The sequence below is a fragment of the Lonchura striata genome, chromosome 9 (genome assembly GCF_050655825.1).
Source record: "Lonchura striata isolate lonStrDom1 chromosome 9, ASM5065582v1, whole genome shotgun sequence".
NCBI classification, from domain to species: Eukaryota; Metazoa; Chordata; class Aves; order Passeriformes; family Estrildidae; genus Lonchura; species Lonchura striata.
In genome coordinates, this window is record NC_140711.1 from 21028617 (window position 1) to 21051770 (window position 23154).

At 43.9% G+C, this 23154-nt stretch overlaps 1 long non-coding RNA gene across 1 annotated transcript; it reads left to right on the forward strand.

Moving 5' to 3' along the window:
- Positions 1-62: 62 nt before the first annotated feature.
- On the forward strand, positions 63-20584 carry LOC146766655 (uncharacterized). Its single transcript, XR_014957227.1, has 2 exons — positions 63-7936; positions 18726-20584. It is a non-coding gene; the product is annotated as an uncharacterized LOC146766655 (long non-coding RNA).
- Positions 20585-23154: the final 2570 nt, after the last annotated feature.

The window sequence follows — 23154 nt, forward strand, 5'->3', positions numbered from 1 at the left end:
GTGTTTCTCTTCCATTTGCTCCATCTGGAGCTCTTTCTTGTTTTCGCCGTCTGACATTTCAACAGCCTGAAAACAAGCAAAACAAGTCCTCTAAACAACCAAAATGTTTGATCAGATCCTTTATATAAATGAAATGCTAGTGTATGCCAGGCATCTGAACTTGGTAAAAATAAATGAGTGCTTCAAACCCACTATTGTTCTCAAGGTCCCTGACCTTGAAAACATCATTCTATTCTATTTGTAAACAACATAGACATGACAGAACATGTGAATACCACTTCACCCTTTGGTAACAGTATCTATCCCAAGACCTCAAAGTGTTCTGCAAATATTAGCTAAGCCTCTCATGCCTCTAAAGAACTCCTACTCTTCAACAAATATTAGCTGAACCTCAATCTGCACCACTTAGCTCATAGGAGACTAGTGCTGTTCTCCAAGTTCAGAAAGGTTGAATACTCTGGAGAAGGTTGTTCAAGAGTTTGTAAAAGACTCAGGCAACAAAAATACAAATTCATAAGTCTTTTAAGTATGCTTGGACCTCTGGAAGTTTGTCCAGAGCATCATCCAAACCTGTATGCTACTTTTGGCAACTCTAATATTAAACTTCAGACCCAAATCTAGACTGATCCAGATTTCATTTAAACAAGAGAAAGTAACCAGAAAAACCAGAACACTAGCTTAACCATTCCTCTTCCCACTACATTTCAGGTTTCATAGTCACTTATGCTTTTGTGCATACCCAGCTAAACCAAGGCACAGGAGCCTCAGCTTGCATTTAGCAAGGAACCAGACAAGGCATGGTGGCCAGGAGGAGCATACACTGCCCAGCTCAGCACCACAGGGATGAACACAAGCTGACCTCGCCCAGGTTTCAGGCAAAGAGCGACTCAGCACAGCTGCACTGGTACAGCTGGAGTGGTTCCTGACCACAGATGTAGGAACACAAAGATAAGGCCATAGCAACTTCCATATGGTAAACAGCCTGAACTTCCTAGGAGGGCTCCCTGGAGGCAATTCATTTCCAAGGCACAGAAAACATGCTTGGCTTTGACTTGTGTCTCTCTTCTGCATCTTTTGAAAAACTGGTCATGGACATTTATGTAATGGAAGTTTTCAACACATCTTGTTAGAGGGAATCATGCCAAGCTCTGGCCAAAACTACAGCTTCCATTGATTTTGATTCCCTCTGGACTATGCTTCCATCAGAGGGTAGGAACACCTTCCCACGGTGTTGTTTTGGATCATCCAGACTTCGCCAGCAGTTCATCTACTTCAGTATTAACAAAAGAAACAGGTAGCAAAGCTAGAAGTTCAAACCCTCTATACATCAAAGCTGAAATACATTTAAAAAATCCAGCTATGCTTTTATTGGCTGTGCATGACAATTTATTCCACTAGATTCCATTAAATCAGTTGCTTTCCTAAAGGAGGGATACTACTCCCTATTAACATAGAATTATACTCAGGCTAATACAATGCCCAGTCTGTAATTATAGATAATGTGTAAGGTTGGGGTTTTTCCTCCAGAATTTTCTCTTCTATATTGCTGTCTGCAATTGCATTTCGACCTAAGTTGAAAGCTGATTGACAACAACACAGGAGAAAGCAATGATAATAGCAGCTAGTATGAGGTTAAAATTCTCCAGAGGTTACTTTTTTTGTTGGCCAGAAGGAGCCAGTCCACACGGGTATTGGCTTTTGGCCTTTTTACAACATATTGTTGACTCTTGAAGTGCACTGTGACCATTACACAACACTAGTAATGACTATTCCCAGAGCCTTCTAAGCACTCCAGGAGCAAAAAGAGAAGGTTTATGAACAGCTCCATGATAGCCTAAAAGTACTGTCTGGTTTCCTCACTAAGGTAGAGTATTTTTACTGCAATGCACCTAAAGCCACCAGTAAAATGTAGAGCAAAAAGTGAGAGCTAGGAGCCTGAACCAGCCAGACAAATTCAGGAGGAAAACAAAACCTGCATCATTACCTTGGGGCTGGGTGGGAAGGCTCAAGACAAGTGAAGTGACAGATTGTTTCCCTGAATGTTTGCAGCCCACGACTGGGTACATTTTGGGGGTAGAACAGAGGTCCCCACTTCTGGCAGGAGATGAACCATGCAGGTTTTGGTTCCATGACTTACAGAGTTGATCAAACTAGAACTGCCCATTTCAGCCTTCAAAACAGGGAAGAAACAAAATCCCAAGAGAGGCCTGACACACACTTTCCTTATTCTGTAATTAAACTGCTAGAAGGAAAATCCTCCAATCAATAGAAGTGATTTTTCAATCAGCAGAACTGGCACACAGGCCAAAAGGGTTGAGAAACACTTCTGCTCTGTATAAGAATCCAGCAGGATTCTCTCTTCCAAGAGGTCTGCTGAAAGTCCTGATCAGGCTGGTGGTGTGCTCATTTCCCAGGCACTGTTTCCTATTTTGGGGCCCTCTATCCATTGCTGCACCACTTGAATCTGGGTATGTGGTTAAACACTGCGCCCTGAACATGGTTACCAGACTTCAGGCTCTCCAAGGCTTGAAATGCTTCTGAGGCAATCCTGAACTTCCTCTTCTTCAAAAGCAGGTTCGGAAAGTGAATCTGCCTCCTGTGTGAATCGTCTCCTCCAACTTTTCCCTGGCTAAAGAGCTGCTCTCAAACTTCTTCTTAGCCACTATAATGGCAAGTCTCCATCTGCTTGTGCTGCTCTACTGCAGATGGTATAGCAGAGTGCCCAGCTGGAATTACACTGGCACAAGGCACAGGGAGAAGGACTATTAAGGTGATTGCTCTATTGCCCCCTGCCCCACCCCTCACTGCATGGAGCCCCAGAGGCTTCCCTGTGTGACTCCCTGAGCTGAACTGGCTCTGCAGGCTCCAGACTTGCCAGGTGAGTCCCCCCACCCTCCCATGCCTACAGGTTACAACCAGCAGTGCCAAGAGTCCCCAGTACCATGGGCAGGTTCCCATTCTGCACAATACTCCCAAAATGTAAGCTAAGACACTCCCTGCCCTGAAACACCTTATGTTTAAGCAAAAAAGTGGTGGCCTTATCAAGGGCATATAATTAATCCAAAAAACTGGACTTTTACTGCAGAGCAATGCACACTTTACCACCGATGCTGCCAGTGGTGTTTGTGACAGACCAGTGGAGTCACAACACACCTGACGTGTCTGGTGCTCCCCATGTGTGCATTCGGAGAGAGCTTGGGGCTAGGAAACCTCATTTTTGATGTTGGGTATCAGGATGAACAGAGGATCTGCTTTTGAAAGGATGTCTTCATACCTATCCACTTATGTTACACACAGACTGCTCTTGAAGCAAGAGCAATTGCATAATATTCTCATCTTCATTTTCCTGCTGTCCAGCCAGCCAGGAGGAGGTCACAACCCCTCTAACAACTTCTTTGCTTTGCAGCTCACTCCTACATATTTCAAAGAAGCTGCCAGCATTGCATTCTTTTCATAGAACGCCAGGGAACTTCTAACCTCAAAATTAAGCAAAACAAAGTCCTTTGAATATTTTCCAATTAACCTAAGATTGACACTAACCCTTTTCTCTTCACGTTTCCACTATTTGAACGATTGGGTTTCTCCTGCAAGTCCCAGCTGTCAGGCCTTTTGGACCATCAAAGATCTAAGTTATTCCTTTCCTAAAGATTACTCTGGTTGTGAAACTCAGAGACCTTTTTCTGCTAAGTTCGCTCTAGGTTGTGTCATTTAGTGGAAGAGATCAGAGAAGCCTCTCAGCAGCACAAATCCAGGGAAGATATCAAAGAAGAGACAGTGTGGCAGGTTTCTCATACACTAGCAATGAGGGCAAGTTGACACTGCTGAAAGCCTTCAGGGTTGCATTCTGCTCCCAATCTTACAGCATAAATATCCAGAGAAACAGATATGACAGAGAGTGAGCTCTGGGTGCCTAGAGCCAGCAGAGAGCATAATGGCAATGCCATAAAAAATGTCAGCATTCAGGCAAGAGGCTGGAGGTAGCAGGTATGGTCCCATCCTGGGGCTTGCAGAAGCATGTTGGCCTTCAGGGGCCTTCAGGCACCATGGCTCATTAGCCAAACCTCCTCTGAGTTAATGGTGATGCTGAAACACAGGAACCCTCTCATTTGGCTAAAAAAGCAGTTCTGCCAGCAGAATGGCAGGCAGCTTCTGTGCAACCTGAAACAGAGGGAGAAGAAGGCTCCCAACACAAAGCAGCACTGCCCACAGACACACTATGCAGGGAGCAGCCAGCACTTTGTCTCTAAAGTGTTTATGCCCTTTGTCACTCACTGTTGCTTAGGTAAGGCACATCTAAAAGCTATTGGGCAGATCGCCAAGGTGTCCCAACTGCCCAGGTGGGGAGTTCTTAGCACTTTCTGTCCATTAGCTTGCAAATGTCCCTCTGGAGAAGGTAAAATATTGTCACCCACACTTTGTAGATAGGAATAGAAAGGCACAGAGGGCCAAGTATCCCAGTGCTCTCACCCTGCTTTCTAAACCATAAACAACAGTAATTCTTCCCTCAGTTACTGGAAACGACAGGCTCTTTCAGAACCAGGGAAGCTGCCCCTTGCCTGGAACCAAGGAGCCAAAAGCAGTTGGAGGTAGCAGCCTGCAGCCGATGCAGTGCCTGACATGGTTTTAAGCCTGAGAACTTTTCCTCCAGCACACCTCTGGGGTCTTTCTGTGCTTACAAAAACGTTCTGTGCTCTGTATGCTCAAGGAGTTCACCTTCAATAAATAATCCGAACAAAGGGAGTTACTGCTGGCACAGTTGCATTGGTTGCTTTAGGGACAGTTTGCAGCAATGTCAAACTCACCTTTGCTGGTGGCTGCTACTACCACTTGCTGGGAAGGAATCCAGCCCCCAAAGGGAACACTCAGTAATATCAAGAGCCAAGAGTAATTTCATCCCCGTTAGTTAACATCAAATATAAAGGACACATTCCAGTACATAGCAAGTATTCTTTTCCTCCTTGAAAGACAGTTGTGGAAGAGCTGGGGTTTAGGATCCTTAAATGACAAAAGAGAAATACGTAAAAATAACATTTTTGTCAGACTAATTGCAGGATAGCATTGCTCAGAGAGCATCAGTAGCTCTCAGATTGCTACCTGGAAAAATCCTGGGTCAGAGGCATATTGTTGACCCAATCCAGAGGGCAAGCAGAGCCTCATGGGCAGTACTGACGATGTTAAGCAAAAAGGCCAACAGCCTCCTTTCTGGTTTTAATAAAATGAAGTGACATTCATTCTTCCTGTATGGAAAACCAGAGAAAACAGCAGGTCATTCTGAAGGAAAAGCAGACTTCTTCATGTTGGGTCAATGGACCAGCCTGAAGCTGTGCAGATATTTCTGTCTAGTCTGCAGGTGTACTACAATAGGCTTCAGCAGCAAAGGTGCTCCTTCCCAACACTCCAGTTTGGAGGATGAAGGAAAAGCTGCTTTTACCTCATGGCCCTTGAGAAATGATTGCATCCCTATGACGTGGCAAAAGGAATATGAAACCCAAAAAACCAAAGGAGATGTGGCAAAAGGAATATGAAACTTAGTGAGTGTTGCTGTTGAGGCAGGACGGGAATGAAGAGACTCCAACTCAGAAGGCTGTAATAGTAAAAACTCCCTTTTATTTAAAATACACTGCTCTTTTATATAGAGCTTCATGAGGACTAAATCTATTGGTTCTGAAGTGAAAACAGCCCACAGCATTGGTGTAAAGGGCTTGATGCACAGTAATAGAATTTAACTATAAACAATGTGAAAAACAAAAGAGATAAAGAATTATTTATATTCTTATCCAGCTCTTTCCCAGGCATCTGCCTGTCTAGAAATTCTCAGTTTCTTTCTTTGACTGAATCTGAGTCCCACAAGTGAAGGTCATGAAATTCTACAAGAACAGCAGTCAGCTTGTCTACAAGTGCAAGCTTCCAGTTGAGCTAGCCCAAAGCTGATGGTGAAGGCCAGACTCATTCATTAACTCCAGAGATTCAGTGGCACACAGCTGTGCTGCACCTCTGGAACCAGCCCTGGGACAGCAGAACCCACCTTCACTTTGGCCAGGCCAGAAAAGAGAGGCTGGGGAAGGGGACAGGAAAATAGGGTGGATGTTCACAGAGCAGAGGTAAGGGACTCAGAAAATTCCTGTCTAACTTTGGCTCTTGCACAGATGCTCTCCATGGCCTTTTGACAAACATCTCCTTCCCCTTCCTTCTCCCTCCTCTTCTCTGCAAAGTCCTTTGTTTCTCCATGTGGAAAAAACTCAGGAATAAAAGAACTTTCCCCTATACCATGAACCAAATACACCAGTAATAGCAAAGCATATAATGGAAGCTATACTGCCTAGAAGAGGTAATAGTTCTCTCTTAAGATCCCCACAAACACCACGTTCCTGCAACAGTTTCTGGTTCCTGGCAAAACCTGGAGCAGAAAAAAAAACTTCATTGCTGAATAAGTGCTAGTAGAAATAAGTAAACAGCCTTGCACTCTGTCATATTCCCTGAAAGACTGAGGATGCCAGCAGAGGCAGCACAGACTCTCAGAGCAGTAAACAACCGAGCAGGCAGAGCAAACAAACATTTAAAACCCCGTATGTCAGAAAACCTCTCTTTGGAATAAAGAGGTGAAAACAGTTTCGTCAGAAAAGAGGAAATTTTCTCCCCTTCCTTTCTCCCCACTTCCCCAGCCCTTCCTTCCCTTGTTTACTTTGTTTCCCTGTTTCAAAGCAAGTCAGAGAACCTTTGGTATTTGTGGAACTGGGCTCTTTCTGTTTAACTCCAGCTGTGCCCACAGCCCGCATACTGGTTTGGTAAAATTTGCCCAGTCTGACAAAGTGGTTTCTCAAGCTTGAAATAAAACCATAGTGATTTTTACACTACTAAAATGAATGGCCCTTGACAGGACTAGCAATTATCTATGAATTCCAAAGAAAAGGCTTGTTGCATGGCACAGCAACGTGCTCCACACAGCACTGTGGCAGGGTGATGCAGAGGCTTCCTGTGTTTTTGCTCTGGCATTTCAGCCTCTTTTGAAATAGGACAGCACTGAGAGCTCCAAGATAAAAAAACCCAAAAAGCAAAGAAGGTACCCCCAAGACTCCAAAACTCCAAAGATCCCACAGGAAAACAGCTCAGAGGATTTTTACCAGTCACAGGCACAGGGTTGGAAGAAGCTCTTTGTCAGACTCGGTCAAGGAAGAAGCAGCATCTGAAATCAGAGGAAAAGCCCTTGCCAGGAACACCAACCATGAGGCTCTCATGGGAAATAGGATCCTGTGGTGGTCTCCACCACTCCATCACAGGGTATCTGTACCTCTTTCTTTATGGGAAATACCTGTATACATAGACCCAGAGACAAAGAAGGCAATTTGTTTCCATATGTTTGATTTAGGAGTGGCTGCTTGGGATCTAACACCCTGCTGTTATCAGAGAGGGTCTGTGGCCTGCAACTCTGTTATCAGGTATCAGAGAGCTCCCTTGGGCAGGGGCTGTGGGAACAGATGCTGACCTCAGCCAGGCAGCAGGAAAACAAACCTCAGCACAACAGGGCAGGATGCCACGAAATAAGACTCCTTGAGAAAGGAAACAGGGAGAAACCAAAGCTGAAATCTTGATGCTTCTAGGAGCCATGGAGAGGGATAACTGAACAAGATGAGACCTGGCCAGCACAGGGTTGCACAAGGACAGACTGAGGGTCTGAGCAGCGCCAGCAGGCTGGGCCAGCTGGGGAAGGAGAAGCAACACCTCTGCTGCAAGCAAGGGCTGCTTCCAGGGCGGCAAGCAAAACCTCTGAGTGCCAGCCACGCTGCTGCTTTCTGTTTGTCTGCTCACTGAGGTCTGGCAGACAGACTCTCCCTTCCATGTGTGCCTGGTCAGTGCCCAGCACAGCACCAAGAGCCTCTCAGTCCTGCTAGAAGGGAGAGACCAAACCTTTGCCTGGGATGAGACCAACACAGGGAAGGTAGGTGGCCAGCCCATCCTGCTTTCATGTCTTTTCAGACTGAACATTTTGGAAGGAAAGTTTGCCTCAGATTCTCTGTCTGGGATTAATTCAGCTCAAATTTGTAGTCACTGCAGGCAGCGGGGAAGCTGCAATAGCTATTAGAGAGCAAGCCAAAGAAGTAAAAGCAAGCAGAGAAAGAATAGTCCTTGCCCTCCCCTCAAACCAGAGAGTAGGCACAGGGATCCAAATTAAAAAGCAACTACTAGTGGCCAGTGCTAGCGAGTCTGTGGGCTGGCCAGAGCAGGACAGCCGCCCGGCCAGGGCCTGGCTGCCAGCAAGCAGCGCTGGCACAGGAGTGTGGCACACCCTGCTCTGCTGGCCTGGCCCAGCCAAGCAGTCCAGAGCTGACTGGGAAGGCCCGTGGAGCTGGGAGCTGCTGTGAACTGCAGCGAGGGGGAAAAGGGAGAGGAGTTCTCCCCACTGCTGCTCTGCCAGAGGGAAGCAGCCAGCTCACCTCCTGATACTGCTACTGGCCAGCCACCTCCAAGCTGTTGGTATTGGTCATTCTTTGTTTGGGGTTCTGAGTGGCCAAGATACCCAGAAAGAACAAACTGTGGAAAGAAATGAGGCCACTGCACGGTGGAGATAGGAAAAAATGCAGTGAGACAGGTCAGCAGCCAGCAGTAGCACCCAGGACGGCTGAGATCCTGGCTGCCCTGGCAGGCGTGGGCAGCGCTCCCAGAACGCCATGGAGATGGCAATGCCATGCCTGGGGGCTGGAGGTGGTTTCCCATCTGCTCCCTGGCCGCACGGCATCGCCCTTCGGACGGGAGGTGGCAGCAGACGGTCACCGACAGCATCTCCCGGGGACGCGCCGGTACCCGCGGGACGAGCCCTGCCGCTCCCGGGGCTGGGCGGGCACGGCAGAGCTGCTCCCCGAGAGCATCCGTCCTCCCGGGATGCGCCGTCCCCCTGTCGTGCCCGCTGGCTCCGAGCCCCCATCCGATTCCACACGCGCCACACCCTGGAAGTGCTTTGCCACAAGTTGAATTGTTTTAGAGACAGCCTTTAGCGAGAAAACAGATGGCAGCAACAAGGAAGCTCTGATTATTATTGATTAATGCAGGATTGTAGTTGGCAATAGGAGATACTGGGAGCAGCAGGAATGAGTGTGGATATTAACCAGTGGAAGAGGGGAAAATCATGGAGTAAAAGGAATCGTGGAATCATTCAGGTTGGAAAGGACCTCTGAGATCATCAGGTTAAACCTTGGACCTAATACTGCCAAGTCCACCACTAAACCATGGCCCTAAGCACCACATATACAGTTTTCTCAAGAATAGTTCCAGGGAAAGAGGAAGACGTGCTAGCCAAGTCTCAACAGGCTCTCAACAGTCAAGAATCATGCTCAGATAATGTAAGGATCCACAAATGTTTGGCCTCTGCATAATTTGTCAGCTTTCACCAGAATAAGACTCTTTCTGAAATTTAAAAAAAATAAGTAGTAACTGGAATTATTTTCTGACAATCTGTAATTTCCATCTGCCATTTTGAGAAATATCAACAGAAATACAGACCAGCCCAGCTGAAACAGGGAGTCACAGAAACTTGTCCCCTCTGTATCCCTAGGGCTACTTTCCTCAGACCAATAAAACCTGAAAACCAGCTGCATTTTAGAGCTCTTACAAGTCATCTTTCCAGAACCACATAGGAAATTTGAGGATTTGGTCACAGTGCACTGAAAGAAAGACAAAAAAGAATACAGATACCAGTACAGGGAACAGATGGGAACATGCTGTTGAGCAAGCCCTACCTTTCATCCCTTTTCCAGAGCCTGGTGCCTGGGTCTCTCCAGTCTCTGTCCCCATTCAGATGCCAGTGCCACACAGCCAACCTCCAAGGCAGTGCACCACTGGTTTAATTCACTCCTCTACCCCAAATGAAAGTTGAACTTGAAAGCAGTGATGTTTGAAGTCATTCCTTCAACCATCCTTTTTTATTTTCATGTGCCAGATCTCACTTCTGTCACCTGGTATCTGCCCTTCCAACAGGAGACGTTCACACGCAGCTGCCAGAAGCAGGAACAGACAAAAACCAGCAGGCAGCTTTCATTTCCTCTGCCCAGAAGAAAACATACCTGCTTCCTAGGGAGGCCCCTAGGAAATGCAATGGATTGTGGAGTGCAATACTGAATGGGAGCTCAAAAAGTCACTGATACCATATGCCCAGTGTCTCAAGGCATGATTATCTCCACTTAAAGAATTTCTGGTGTGGTTTTTGGGGAGTTGGTTGGTTTTTTTAGCAGGTGAAGTGTGCATATTTGTTTTGTTTATTTATTCTTTTTTAGTTCTCAAGCAAGGAAAATTATATAGCCTTGCCAGAAATCCATTAACTCCTCTTACCCTTAGAAAATAGCATCACATATCTAGGCTTGACCACATTTTCTGTCTCAAGGTAAGCTTAAGACTTCTAGCACTATCCACAGTCAGTAGAAATGTTTTCTCTTCACAGTCTGTTTACATATTTAAAGACTATTCACAATGTCCTGTCTCTCCACCTGCAGAAGAACCCTTCAGGTAGAGACCCCTTGATGGGACAGCAACTCACATCTGTTAAAATTTATTGGCTTTTACGGATCATTTTAAATGTAACAAAGAGGAGGAAGCAGAGGGACAGATCTTGAACCCACAAGCTATTCAGTACTAATGGAAGTCACATAATCCAAAACTGTGGCTTATTCTGTTTTCTGTTTTCAAAAACCAGATGTAAAATCTCTTTACTGAAGACTGAACTGAAGTGGAAGAAGTAGACTTGCCTGTTTTACAGGTTACTATGGAGATATTTTTTCCTTCATTACACTGTAAACAGACCATGCTGCACAGAAGTGAGAAGTTCTTATTTTTGGCCATTCAAAAATTGCCTGTGATTAGAGCATTTCACGTGCTATGAACGAGTAAATATCTCTGGGTAATTCATTTTCTTAATCCCAAGTTTGGCCAGGAGAAAATGAACTGACCAAGTGAGGAAGGTCAAAGATAAATATTTTACAGTATTACAATTCTACTTTTGAAGTCCCATCAGAGAATCAATGGCTTAACTTGCTACTAAGTTCCCAAAACCTTTGATATTTGTCCCCAGAATAACAAAGGCAAATCCAATCAAGCATAAATAATCACAACCCTTTTTCCTCAAGCATGTTTCTAAGAAATTATTGTGAATCACTGTGCACAGCAACAGAATATGAGAATGAAGGATATAAAAAATTTGCTCTCAATTCCGAATGGATCTCAGGTGACAAGCACTGTATTTTCTTTTAACTCTTTTTTTTTTTTTCCTTTTAAATCATTACAGATAAGCTAACAGCTAAACTAAATAGGTAAACTAAGGTGTTCCTTAATCAACACCATGGCAACACTTATCCATAGTCCATGGATCTCCAAAATATGCCTTTACCTTCACCCTTTTCATTTTACCAGCACTCTCAAAATGCCCAAGATGCAGCACCTGTCCATTTTAATCCTTCATCTAGCTTCCTCTGTACCAGCTTCTTGACTCTTCACTACAGTTTGCAGAAACTGTAAAGAAATTTTATCTATTTCTATTGCTGAAACTGCAGTTTTCTTCTTTCTGTAAAGCTTCCCCAGAAATCAGAACTAGAAATAGGACAGGCAAAGCTGCAGCAATGGATGAGGATTGAAACCAAATGAGAAAAGATAGCCAAAGATCAGCAAGGTACAAGCTAACAACCACTGTAAAGGTGGCTCTGGTGGGAAACTTAACTTTAGTCAATCAAACCTGAGTCACAAGTCAGGTATGGCCACATACACATCATTGCTGTTGCACACATGGACAAAAGGGGAATTTCCTTTTGGAGATATGGCCACAAACAGTGCCCCCACATAACCTGAGGACACTCATGGCAAAGGAGCACAAAGCCTAAGCTTGGTCAGCAGAAGTGCTCAGATCACCAAGCAGGGACAGGACAGAGGAGGTCTCTGTCAGACTCCATGAGGACATTACACATAAAAACCAGACCTCTTGCTTTTCAAGACAGGGATAGCATCTGGGCAGACCTAAGTAGTCTGAAATGAAACCTGCCAGGCTGAATCCACAAGCATTTGAGGTCTGAGTGCTGCAGGTACTTCCCCAGCAGACAGTGGCATCAGTGCCAACAGAGCCTTGTGCAGAACCTCACAGATCTTGTCTGTCCTTGTCATGGGGCACCAAAGCACAGGAGCAGAGAGGAGTGTAGCACAGCTTAAGGTCTCTGGTGAGGGAACCAGAGGATATAGGTTAAACCCAAAGAAAATGCCTCCCCAAAAAAGAATCCTTCCTTCTTTCCTTTCCAGATGCATGGAGTGTCTGCTCAGTTATTTACTTTGCAAAACCAAAGTTATTCCAATGCTATTTTTTTTAAACATGGAAATATGGATGATTACCAGAAAAACAAATAATTGGGATGGAGCCCAGTTGGATATCATTAAAGCAACTAAGTGAAAGTGCCATGTGGAGGAGAAGAAGAGAGAGAGAGTTACAGTTAGGGATTGTCTGTTGTCACATTTAGGGAAAAACATGACAAGCAATAGCTGCTTGTCCTCCCGCTACCGAGGAAAAGCTAACCACTCACAGTCAGGGAAAAATTGGCATCCGGGTTTTCTCAGAAGGAGGTTTAAGAATCTGAAATAGGAAGTTACCTTGAAATACTCCCTTTTCTACCCATATTCATATAAGCACGTAAACACACAAGTTTATTTTTGAATTCCATCATGTTTTTCAGATTTTAAACTTATGCTAAGATACTTCCTTAAAATACATTTTTATCTTCCTGGATTAAGTTTGGATTAGTCACCTCCTGGGGGAGATGAGATGTCTCTTGGCCTATTCAGCTCTCATGATGGAGATTACCCTCATTTTCACTAGCCACACAAAGCAAAAACTGCAGTAGCCTAAAGCTTAAAAATGAGACCCTGCCAGGTCAATTCTTACATTTTTAATTGAAGTGAAGATAACAGAAAGATGAGGCTGGATCAAGGCACATCCATTTTTTATCTCCATATAAAGTACAGGGTTTCTGTGTGTGAGAATACATGAAATATTCTGGCCATCTGGAACTGAGAAAGGTCAAAGTCTCCCTCATCTGCCCTCTGGTCCAGGTCTTTCTCCTGTCTAAAAACATTCTCTAAGAAATAAAAAAAACTTAGTTAGCCAACAGTCTGTTTCTATTTTCCTCACAAATCTGCTCGTATCTGTCCCCATCTCAGATTGTCACAGCACTATAGCTCAGGACACTGAAGTATTCACAAAGCAATATTGCAGAACCAATGAAACACAAGAGTCCAAGCCAGGTCATACACAGTGTCCTATGCCTTCGCTCTACCCAGAAGTATAGAAAAGTGAAATAGAGAAAGAAGCAGCCATGTCCAACAGACACATTAGTCTTATCTAAACATAATACTATCAGAAAGCACTATGGGATGCTGCAGTCATTTGTAGAGTCAAACATCCAGGGTTGAAGATTCCAGGATGGAAGAGTAGCCTTTGATCTACTGCCATTTTTCCCTCCTACATCACAGGATTCAAGGCTTTTGTAATCCTACTTCTGGAGCTACTGATACTGCTTCAGTCTCCAGTTCTTCTCAACAGCCAAATACAGGTCTACATTGAAAGAACTTGCACTCATAAGAAATTTTCACAGAAGTGTCTAAGAAAAACAGGTGTTAAGATCAAAAGCACTCACTCAATAACTTTTACTTCTGGCCACAGCCCACAGCTGAGATTCTTCACACATCAGAGGCTCAGGGCACCAAACAAATTGGCAGTTTTGCAAGTAACAAATAACATGGGTGTACATAGTAGAACAGATGCTTGTGGTCTTCAGGGTGGGACTGACCAAAGAGAGCGATGAATAAGCAGCACTGTGAGCTCATGACTCAGATGCCATGTCCCTGCTGGCCCACGGCAACAGATTACTTGCCTCAAACCCAATTCTCTTCAGTTGCAGCTTGTATATTTTTCACTAAGGGCAGTACCCTGAGCGCCTCAGGGAAGAAGAGACGAGGACATGCAGAGCCGACAGTGAGAAAACACTCTGAATTATTCATATCACTCAAATAGCAAAATTAAAATTAAACTACCTCTCATGACAATGGAGGATATGCTAACACTGAAGAAATTCCAGAGCTACTTTTATGTGCTGCACAGTGAACTAAAGCTGGAATGAAACACTTAATGGTTAAAAGCCTTACCTGTTTGTTCCCTCTGTGGATGGATATATTTCTTGTTTTGCCTACATTTATATCATTTATATCAAGTCTTTACATAACTGCTGGCTCCATACCTGAGGCTATCTTCCTGAATCAAAATCCCTCTTATAGTGGTAGCAGAATAGACTGCTTCAAGCTTTTTAACTTGTTAATAATGAACTTGCTCTTGTCTGATTCTCCTTGTCCCCTTCTCCCTGTGCGATACCTACCTTGGTAAGTACATGGCTTTTGCATCAATGTTCAAGTCAGTTTTCTGTACTTGCTTGGACGGCTGTCAGGGCCAGTTTTTGAGGTACACTCTCCTTTTGATAGCTCCTGACAAGCTGTGCTAGTGGAGAGCTGGTTCCCGAAATACATTTCTCTCACACTTGTTTTTCAGGGTGCTCCACTCAACAGTGTGGTAACGAGAGGCACTCCAGACTGGGTTTAATGCTACCATATGCTAGACAGCATGAGAATCCATACTGCAGGAGAGCAGCCGGTACATTTCCATGTTAACAGAAGCCTGATTGCAAATTGCATTTAGTCTCAACAGCTCAGTTCACTGCACACAGATGCCATGGGGGACTGTAAAGTTAGCAGTATGTGGGGGAGTATGGCTAAATTTTTCAAAAAGAGCCTTGGCTGATCTGATGCCACAGACATTTGGAGCTGATGCCACGGAAGAGAGTTGCTGTTGCATTTCTTTTGCCATAAACTAATAAGAATAATAATATTATGAGCTGTTAGTCAAATTATGCTCTTTCAAGGCTGGTGATTTGCTGATACAAACAGCAGCATCAGCACTGTCAAATGCTGCTCTTATAACTTGACAGCCAGCACATAAAGGAAGTCAGAGAAGAGGAGTTTACTCTTTCAAAATAGGCCAGCATGAGAGGAAATGGATTTCCAGTCAGAGTATGCAGTGTCTCCCTGGGCTGGCTGCCAAGGGTACCCCAGCTTTAACAGCAAACTTCACATTACTGAAGGTACAACAAGACTAAATGAACGAACTGAGAGGAAAACCTTGCCCCATTGGATTCTCTTAGAATGGGTACAGGAGAAAAGCTCTCCTCCACTTGTGTATGACCAAACAAATCAACTTGATAGCTGCTGTCCAAGGCTTTGCCACAAAAACACCCAGCTCAGCTCATCTTAATGGGCCTTCTAACAAGCTGACCAAGCGAAGAGGTCCAAGACTTCTCACTGCCTGGCCTGAGCCACAGGCCAGGACTAGGTAAATATGTTTGTAAATGTTTGTAGGAGTGGTACAGAGGGGTGGTTTCAAAGCTCCTAGGCCAGTATTAATGCACAGATAACTTGAGTACTTTTAAACATGCTTCAAAGCTCCTAGGCCAGTATTAATGCACAGATAACTTGAGTACTTTTAAACATGAACTATGTACACCGGTGCACAAGCACCATGTTTAAACACAGTCCTTATGCCATGGGATAAATGATTTTCTTCATGTGAATCAGGTGAGGTCTTCCACCTCTTTTTCTCATCAGAAAGCACCACACATTTCAGCTGCTTAGATCAGTGTTGGTAAATGAAGCAGACAGTCTCTCAAGGTCTCTTTTCCAATCTAGCATGTCTACAAAGTACTCCCACATTCTTCAAGAAAAAAGAAAAGCTTTCCCCACCCCTACTGTATAGCCAGTCCATAAAATTCATTGTTAGTGAAGGTCATCAAGTCAAATACTGCAGCTGGGTCATTTTATAGACATTAAAAATCCCTGTAGCTATGAGAATGAAGATAAAAGTGATCTAAATACTGCTCTTTAGGACATGAGCCAAATCTACACCATGGTCAGGAAGGAATTGCTCCCACACATGCATCACATAAGAGATTGCACTGCCTATCAGGTTCATAGTGGGGTTAATTTCTTCTCTTCCTCTCCCACCATGTGTTACCAGAAGCCACAAGAGCAGACAGGAGAGTGCAGTATACCCACAGTTCTGTGGTTTCACAGAGGAGTGACCACCAGCCAGAAGACCCAGGGCTCCAGGTTGCTCAGGCATGAAAGCAATTGCATGATTCCCTAAAGCCTGTCAGTGAGGTGGCAGCAGCTTCCATGCTCTGTGAGCTGCCTCATGCAGTTCCAGGAATCGAGTGCTATAGCTCAGCGGAATTTGCTTTACATTTCTGGGCAACAACGGCACTGCCAGGCAAAAGGCATTACTCAGACTCTCCCTCTAAACACATTCCTGGGAATCAAGCATCCAAATGAAGAGAGAGAAAGAGAAGAGCCATTTCCCCAGGAGGTCTCCTAATAAATCCCAAACAACAACAACGAAAATATCATAGAGGAACTCAGGATTTGAGACAGCAAAAAAACAGAAGTTCTCTCCAGGCCTGCTCACACCACAGGATGGGGACCACAAACCTGTTGGCAGGGAGCTCCATGCCTAGGGAGCCAGGAAGTTTTCATGAGGAGTTAGGATGGTCCATATAGGGCTTCCAAATATCAAGCTTCTTCAAAGTAGACTTCTTCCTACCCTCAAAGTACCTACAGTGCACTTGTTCTTGCATGCTCAAGAGACCAGTATAAATCTTTCAATCCCAGACCAACAGGAATCACTGGGAGTAGATAGACAAGTGCCCCAAGTTGTTGGAACCATCAGCAAGAAGCTTTGTATGAGAAGCAATCCTACTCAAGCAGGCCAGCTGCTGAGCTGGCTGGGAGTGACACATGAAGCCTAACAAATACATTTAAGACCTGTAAAGTAGACATGAAAGCAGGAACCAGTTGGAATCAGCTGGAGCTGATTTCTCACATGAAACTTGTTCCTTGGTTCCAGGCAACCACGCTTCATAACATGAAGGTAGAAAATCCTCATCCTTTTATACAGTCCTTGGCTTTCATTTTTCCCTTCTTTTGTTATATGAATGGATGGTTTAGTATGTCTTTCCACTGCTTGGACTTCTTTGTGAGGCCTCCTTTTTGCCCTCCAGCATGGATGGTCATGTTGTGTGCTGACCAAGCCAAGGCCTACAGTGATCCAAATGCTGAGGGTGAGCAATACTGAGCTTAGTGGCCAACTCTCGTAGTCAGCTCCTTCACTGAGTCACACCTCATTACTCAGTCTTAATCACAGCTATCAGAACTCTAATAAGGCACCCAGAAATATCAGTCATAGAATTGTTAGGTTAAAGAATGGTTAATGACCATCATTCCAGACCTTCTGCTGTGGGCAGGGAACCTCCCAGCAGCTCAGGCTGCTCAGAACCCCATCCAGCCTGGTCTTGAACACCTCTGATGGCAACTCCACAGCCTTCCTGGGCCAGTGCCTCACCATATAGCAAAGAATTTCTTCCTAATATCTAAACCTAATCCGAATCTACCCTCCCCATCTTACAGCCATTCCCCCTTGTATCACTACATGCCCCATACAGTGGAGTCTGTGCTCTCCAGGGATTTTCACCCTAAGGAAAACAGTATTTCCAGGAACAACCCCTATCCTGAATTCCACAGGCATGAGGGGAAATCAAGTGGATTCCTGAAGCTCACCAAAGAACTATTGCTCCAAGCGAAGTTGTGAAGCTGCAATGAACTCTCAGAGCATGCAAGATCCATTATTTTCTTACAACTGTGAGCAATGGAGACCAGTCTCCATTAGTGCTGTCTCTAGTATGGAGACCTACTTTAGTTTAGGCATTATCAGGAAATAAAAAAACCTAAGAAGTCTAGTCCTAACCTTCACTGTGGAGATTCTCCTAGTTATGGGATCCATCGTTATTTCCTGCTCTGAGCCATGCTTCCTCTCCTTTCTCCTATTCACCAGTCTCAGTTGTGTTTTTATCAGTCTCCCTCAGGCTTCTGCACAGGACTTTCCCTAAGACCTTCAATTGTTCCTGTAGGTTTTACAGGTTTGGTCTGAGAAGCTAAATCAGGGAGAGGAACCAATGACCCTGGAGATTCCTGTGCATACCAACCATAACTCTTGTTTCTGCCAGAGCACAAGCCTACAGAAGAGCTTTCCTTAGACTTAGGGAAGATGCATCTGACATAATCTTAAGGGGTGGGATTTTGGTAACACATATAATAGAAAAGAGTCAACTGTGTAGCCCATATTAAATTTTTTGAAACAAGATGTTAAGATAAATATTTTCCACACTTTGGAAAAAGGCCCTGAAATCCAGTATTGTGGTTGAGAATATCTGCCAGGCCCTGGTCATGTCCATCTGATTGATATTTCATAGAGCCTGGACCCACAATAACCACTTTAATCTGAGAGCAACAGCACCAAAGACAAACCTGTTCAGTCTCACCCATATTCCCATCCCAGCAGGGCAAACATCAGGAGGATTAGCCAGCAGACAATGAGCACAATAAAACTGCTTTTCCTTTTTTTTTTTTTTTTAAAGTCGACATATATAATTTGGCAACACACAACCTCCCATAGGCATGTCATGCAAGCCATCTCTTTAACACCATTGTGGACCCCATGAACTTTGTCCTTTAAAGGCCAAGATCCTGCTCTAAAATATGGAACTTGAGGAGGACAATTAAGCTTATTTTTGTTATTAACAAACAATTTCCAATTTCCTTCTCCAAAACAGCTGAACCTCTCTAACTGGAACTTTCCAAAACACAAAGAAAGGAAAAACAAAACCAAGACCAAAATGAGAGAGAAGAATGACCTTTTGCACAGTAGGCATCTGCTGAAGCAGTTACAATCTGCAACTGGGAGCTCTTGCAAACACTGGCTTCTCATGGAAAAACCTTAACCCTGTTGGTGATCCTGACATCTCTACCTGTAATGCTACGCTGTAAAGACTGACAATCTGCTGAATGGCCTGCACCACAGAGGAGAATTACATACTCCTGCTGCATAAAGGAAGCATCCCAGACCTGAGTTCAACTGTTGACTTAACTGCAGATGCAAGGCTTCACTCATATGAGAGCAGTTCTGACCTGGATAAGGTATTGCAGCTTGTCTGCTGCACCATCACATCATCTCATTTCACATTGCACAGAGAAAGTTACTCTAAAGATTAGAGTAGGACTAATCTGGGTGTCAGCCAAGCTTCCTCAGCAGGAGACAACTTTTTCCAGAATTAAACAAACAAAAAACCCAAATCAATCAACCAAGCAAAAAAAACCAAAAACAAACAAACAAAAAAACTAACAACAAAAAAAAAAAGTGTGCCTGCCACTCTAGAATTGATGTACTTTTAGCTCATTTACTGACCAGGCATCATGGTAAAAGCCATAACTCAGTTAGTACTTCAGAGCTTTTGCTTGGCCTTTGCACCTAGTCTTTAAAACTTCCTTGAATTTCTTGCATATCCAAACTTTCCCTCTGAGTTGTACTCATACTCCAAAGGAAAATAAAACCAAAAATTGAAAAAATAACAAACACTGGACACCACCTACAAAAGCTCTTATACTGCCCAGCAAACAAAGGCTGTCTGCTTTGGGCTCTTGCTGTTTGGTACAAATAGACAGCAGCTGATTTTCCCTTTACCTCCTTCTGTCCACACCCAGACAGCTAGAAAATATAGATTGCAAATAAAGACAAGTTGTACCTGGATATCCAGCAGAGAGCAACTCAAAATGCATATTTTCTATGGCTTAAGGGTGATGTACCTGCCATGCTTCAACAGAACTCCTTGACATCCATTCTGGGAGGTTTTTCAATACCAAGGATGCTGGAGGAGAAAAACAAACAGAAAACCCACAATGCAGAACACATTTCATATTGTCTTGATTTAGAGACTGAACAGCTCTGTCCAGGAGACATTTTACTTCAGGTTTCATCTACACCACTAGTTTAACTCCCCTTGGTGAGTTCTCTGGCCTGGGACTTGAACTCTTAGCTTTCTGATCTCTGAGCAAGCTAACAGATACCATCTTCTCTATTAAGCTGCTCTTGCCTCAACTCATCAGGTTTACATTGTTTTTTCTTCTATTCTCCTCTCCACCAGGGCCAGGGCAGTGACTGACAGTGTGGTACATGACTGCCAGGTGGGGTTAAATCACAACACCCTCACAAACCCAGGCTTTCCTGGGGCAAAGTGTCTGATTATGCTCCCTCTCCAGAGCAGCCTACACCTCTACTCAGAAAGTCACAGGCCATCCAAACCAAAAGCACAGAGCTCGTTTCTCCTAATTGGGCTAAGCATATCTGGGGGTGGCAGAGGACATTCCTCCTGGGACAGCTGCTGGCAATGCTCCAAGACAACAGATGGATGTTGGGTTTTGCTGCACTGTGGACACATCCCAAGCTCTAGACATAAAAGCATCTAAGTGGAAATTCAATAGACATCTAAGGGTTAATCTGCACTTGTTTGATTGTCAAGCACCTGAGATATGACGACAACACATTGGCACACTGTAATTGCAACATATTATTAAGTACCTTCAGTCCCCAAAGGCTAAGACACTTTTGAAAAAATAATAAAGCTAATGCACATAATAGCCAGTGTCTTGTTATTTAAGAAACCTCTTCCCGGCATTGGACGTCGACAGAACGTGTAAATGCACTTTCTCCAATAACTATGCACAAGGAGCAGTTTGATGGAGTGCCAGAAAGCACAATGACTGTTCTACCTTAGCAGTGTACTGAAGATGACATGTTCCCTTTAAAACTAATTGCTTTATTCAAAGAAAAAAAAAAAAAAAGCCATTTACTAAATCCTAGCCTAGTCTCTCCCCTTGATGAGCAATTTTAGACTGCACATCGAAGCTTTTGTTTGTTGCTAAAAGACAGGGAGAAGAAGCATGCTTTGTTAAGTAATTTAAATTTTTATTTTTAATGGAAAATAGTTCAGAAGGGTATTTTTCATTATACTATGTGAACATTTGCATTATATATTCTGCTGGGCCTTCCCTTATGTGACTAGGCTGAAAAGTTCAGGCTGTCAAACACAACCCTTGGCATCTAATAAATTACCCTACACCAAGATAGTTATAACTATTGACACAGACCAAGCTATACCTCTGAAAGTCAGAAAATACTCTTTACTTTATTATCCTTGTTCTTTGTTCTCACATACATAATAAGAAAGCACTTCAAGAACTGCTTCCAAAATTCACTGCATTCTTACTGTCAGACTGCCTCCCATATCCCTATATTAATAAAAAAATAAATCAGGAATTCCTCTTCCTGTGCCTTCAAGAGAGAAACAGCTGTAATGACTTAATAGACAAATCAATGCCATTTCCAACAGAACTATTTCATTTTTTTCCCCCTACTTCGAAAAATTAGAATAATTTCACATGGAGCCCTAGGGAACAAGCTCATGAAAATTCACAGAGCAGACAGCATGAGGAGAAGTGTTTGGTTATATATTTCAGGAGGCAGGAAATGGGCCTATCTGCTGCTCTGTGAGCAGTGAGAATAATTATGCATGCATTTGCTGCATCCCATAATCATCACCACCACAAAGATGACATTTCATAGCTGAGTTGAGAATGTGTGTTTCCCAAAATTATTTTTTGTTTGGAAGGAGAAATTGTTCCAAATAGTGTCTATGGAGGATAGATATAGGAAAGCACAGGTTTGAGAGTTGGACACTGTAGAGTCAAAAGCCTATCACCAGGTCTCTAAATAATTCTATCATTAATTCCACATCAGCAAAATGGTAACACATCTGTCTGTAGCAGAGTCTCAGGCTACTGGGAATTTCTGTTAGATATTATAAACTGGTACATTAATGTGAACTACTCAGACTCTGTTTGCATACAGGAGCTCCTCTGGGCTTTGGCCAGCTTTGGAAGGGGACAACAACTCTTTTCATTGTTTGATCCTGGTGAAACTGTCCAGTGCCCCAGTCATTGCCTCACTATAGACTGACAGGCACTAAGAACAGCAAGAAATCACAAAGAGTTGTGTTTCTCAGGTGCACTCTCCTGCCCTCAGACAACCCAAAACCAGAGCTCATCTCTGAGCTCAGTGGTGAGGGATGGGACAGGAGGAAGAAGGACCAGCTCGAGGCACAGCAGGCTCAGCAGACATTTCATCCCCAGGAGTATTTCTACCCACTGGGTCATGGCTAGAACCAAAGATGCACCACAGCCCTACTATCAAGGGGATTACTTACCCAGTTGCTCAGGCTGAACTTGCTGCTGGATTCCTACAGCAAAGAGGAGGTGCTCCAGAACCAGCCAGGTTCACAGACCTACCCATGCCTCCTTGGCACTCTGCTTTTTTCGCTGGTTCCACATTAGACCATGATAATCATTCACAAAACCACATCCAATCACCTTTTCTTACTGTGATAGTGCTAAACCTAACCCTGCTCCTTACTGATTCTCCAGCTTGGATGGAGTAAAGATCAGGACACAACTGGAGATGTAGCAGTTTCTCCATGAAATAAACTGGATTGACATGTAGGAAGTCATGGCTTCTTCTAGCCATAAGACTTCAGGTAAATAATTTCACTCGTGTCCTTTCTGTTAGTTCTGACATCTTGGTGTTTTTTCTTCAAGGAACAAGAACTCCAAAATGACTTTTAAAAAGGTAATTTCTATTTTCATTTGAGTAGAAAGAAAGTGGGGCCCTGTTTATGATGTAGATTTTAAAGAGAAATGAGTACAAATAAACCCTCACCTCTGGAAGGGATGTATTGTCATATTAGGCATGAGGACCTCATTAGTGGGCACTGTGGATTACAACAGTTTTTTGCCCAGTATTCCAGTGGGACTTTGGCTTTCTGATCCATACCAGCTTCTCACAGCCAAGAGGTTTATACAGGCTGATTGTCCTGCTTTGCAAGAGCTCAGAGCAAACCTTACTTTGCAAATGGTTCCTCACAGCTAAGTAGTGCCTAAATCTTAATGCTGGGAACAAGTGCCTGCAAGAGAATAGTTTTCAATGCAATGAGAGTTCAAGACCTAAATTAGCCACAAGCTTGCTTGCTTGTCTACCTAGCACATACAGACCAGAAACCCTTGCTTCTCTGCTATGTAAACATGTAGCAACTACTTGCAAATGCAAAGCATACTCCAGGTGTCCTGTGCAGTACAGACCACACCGTGCAGAGA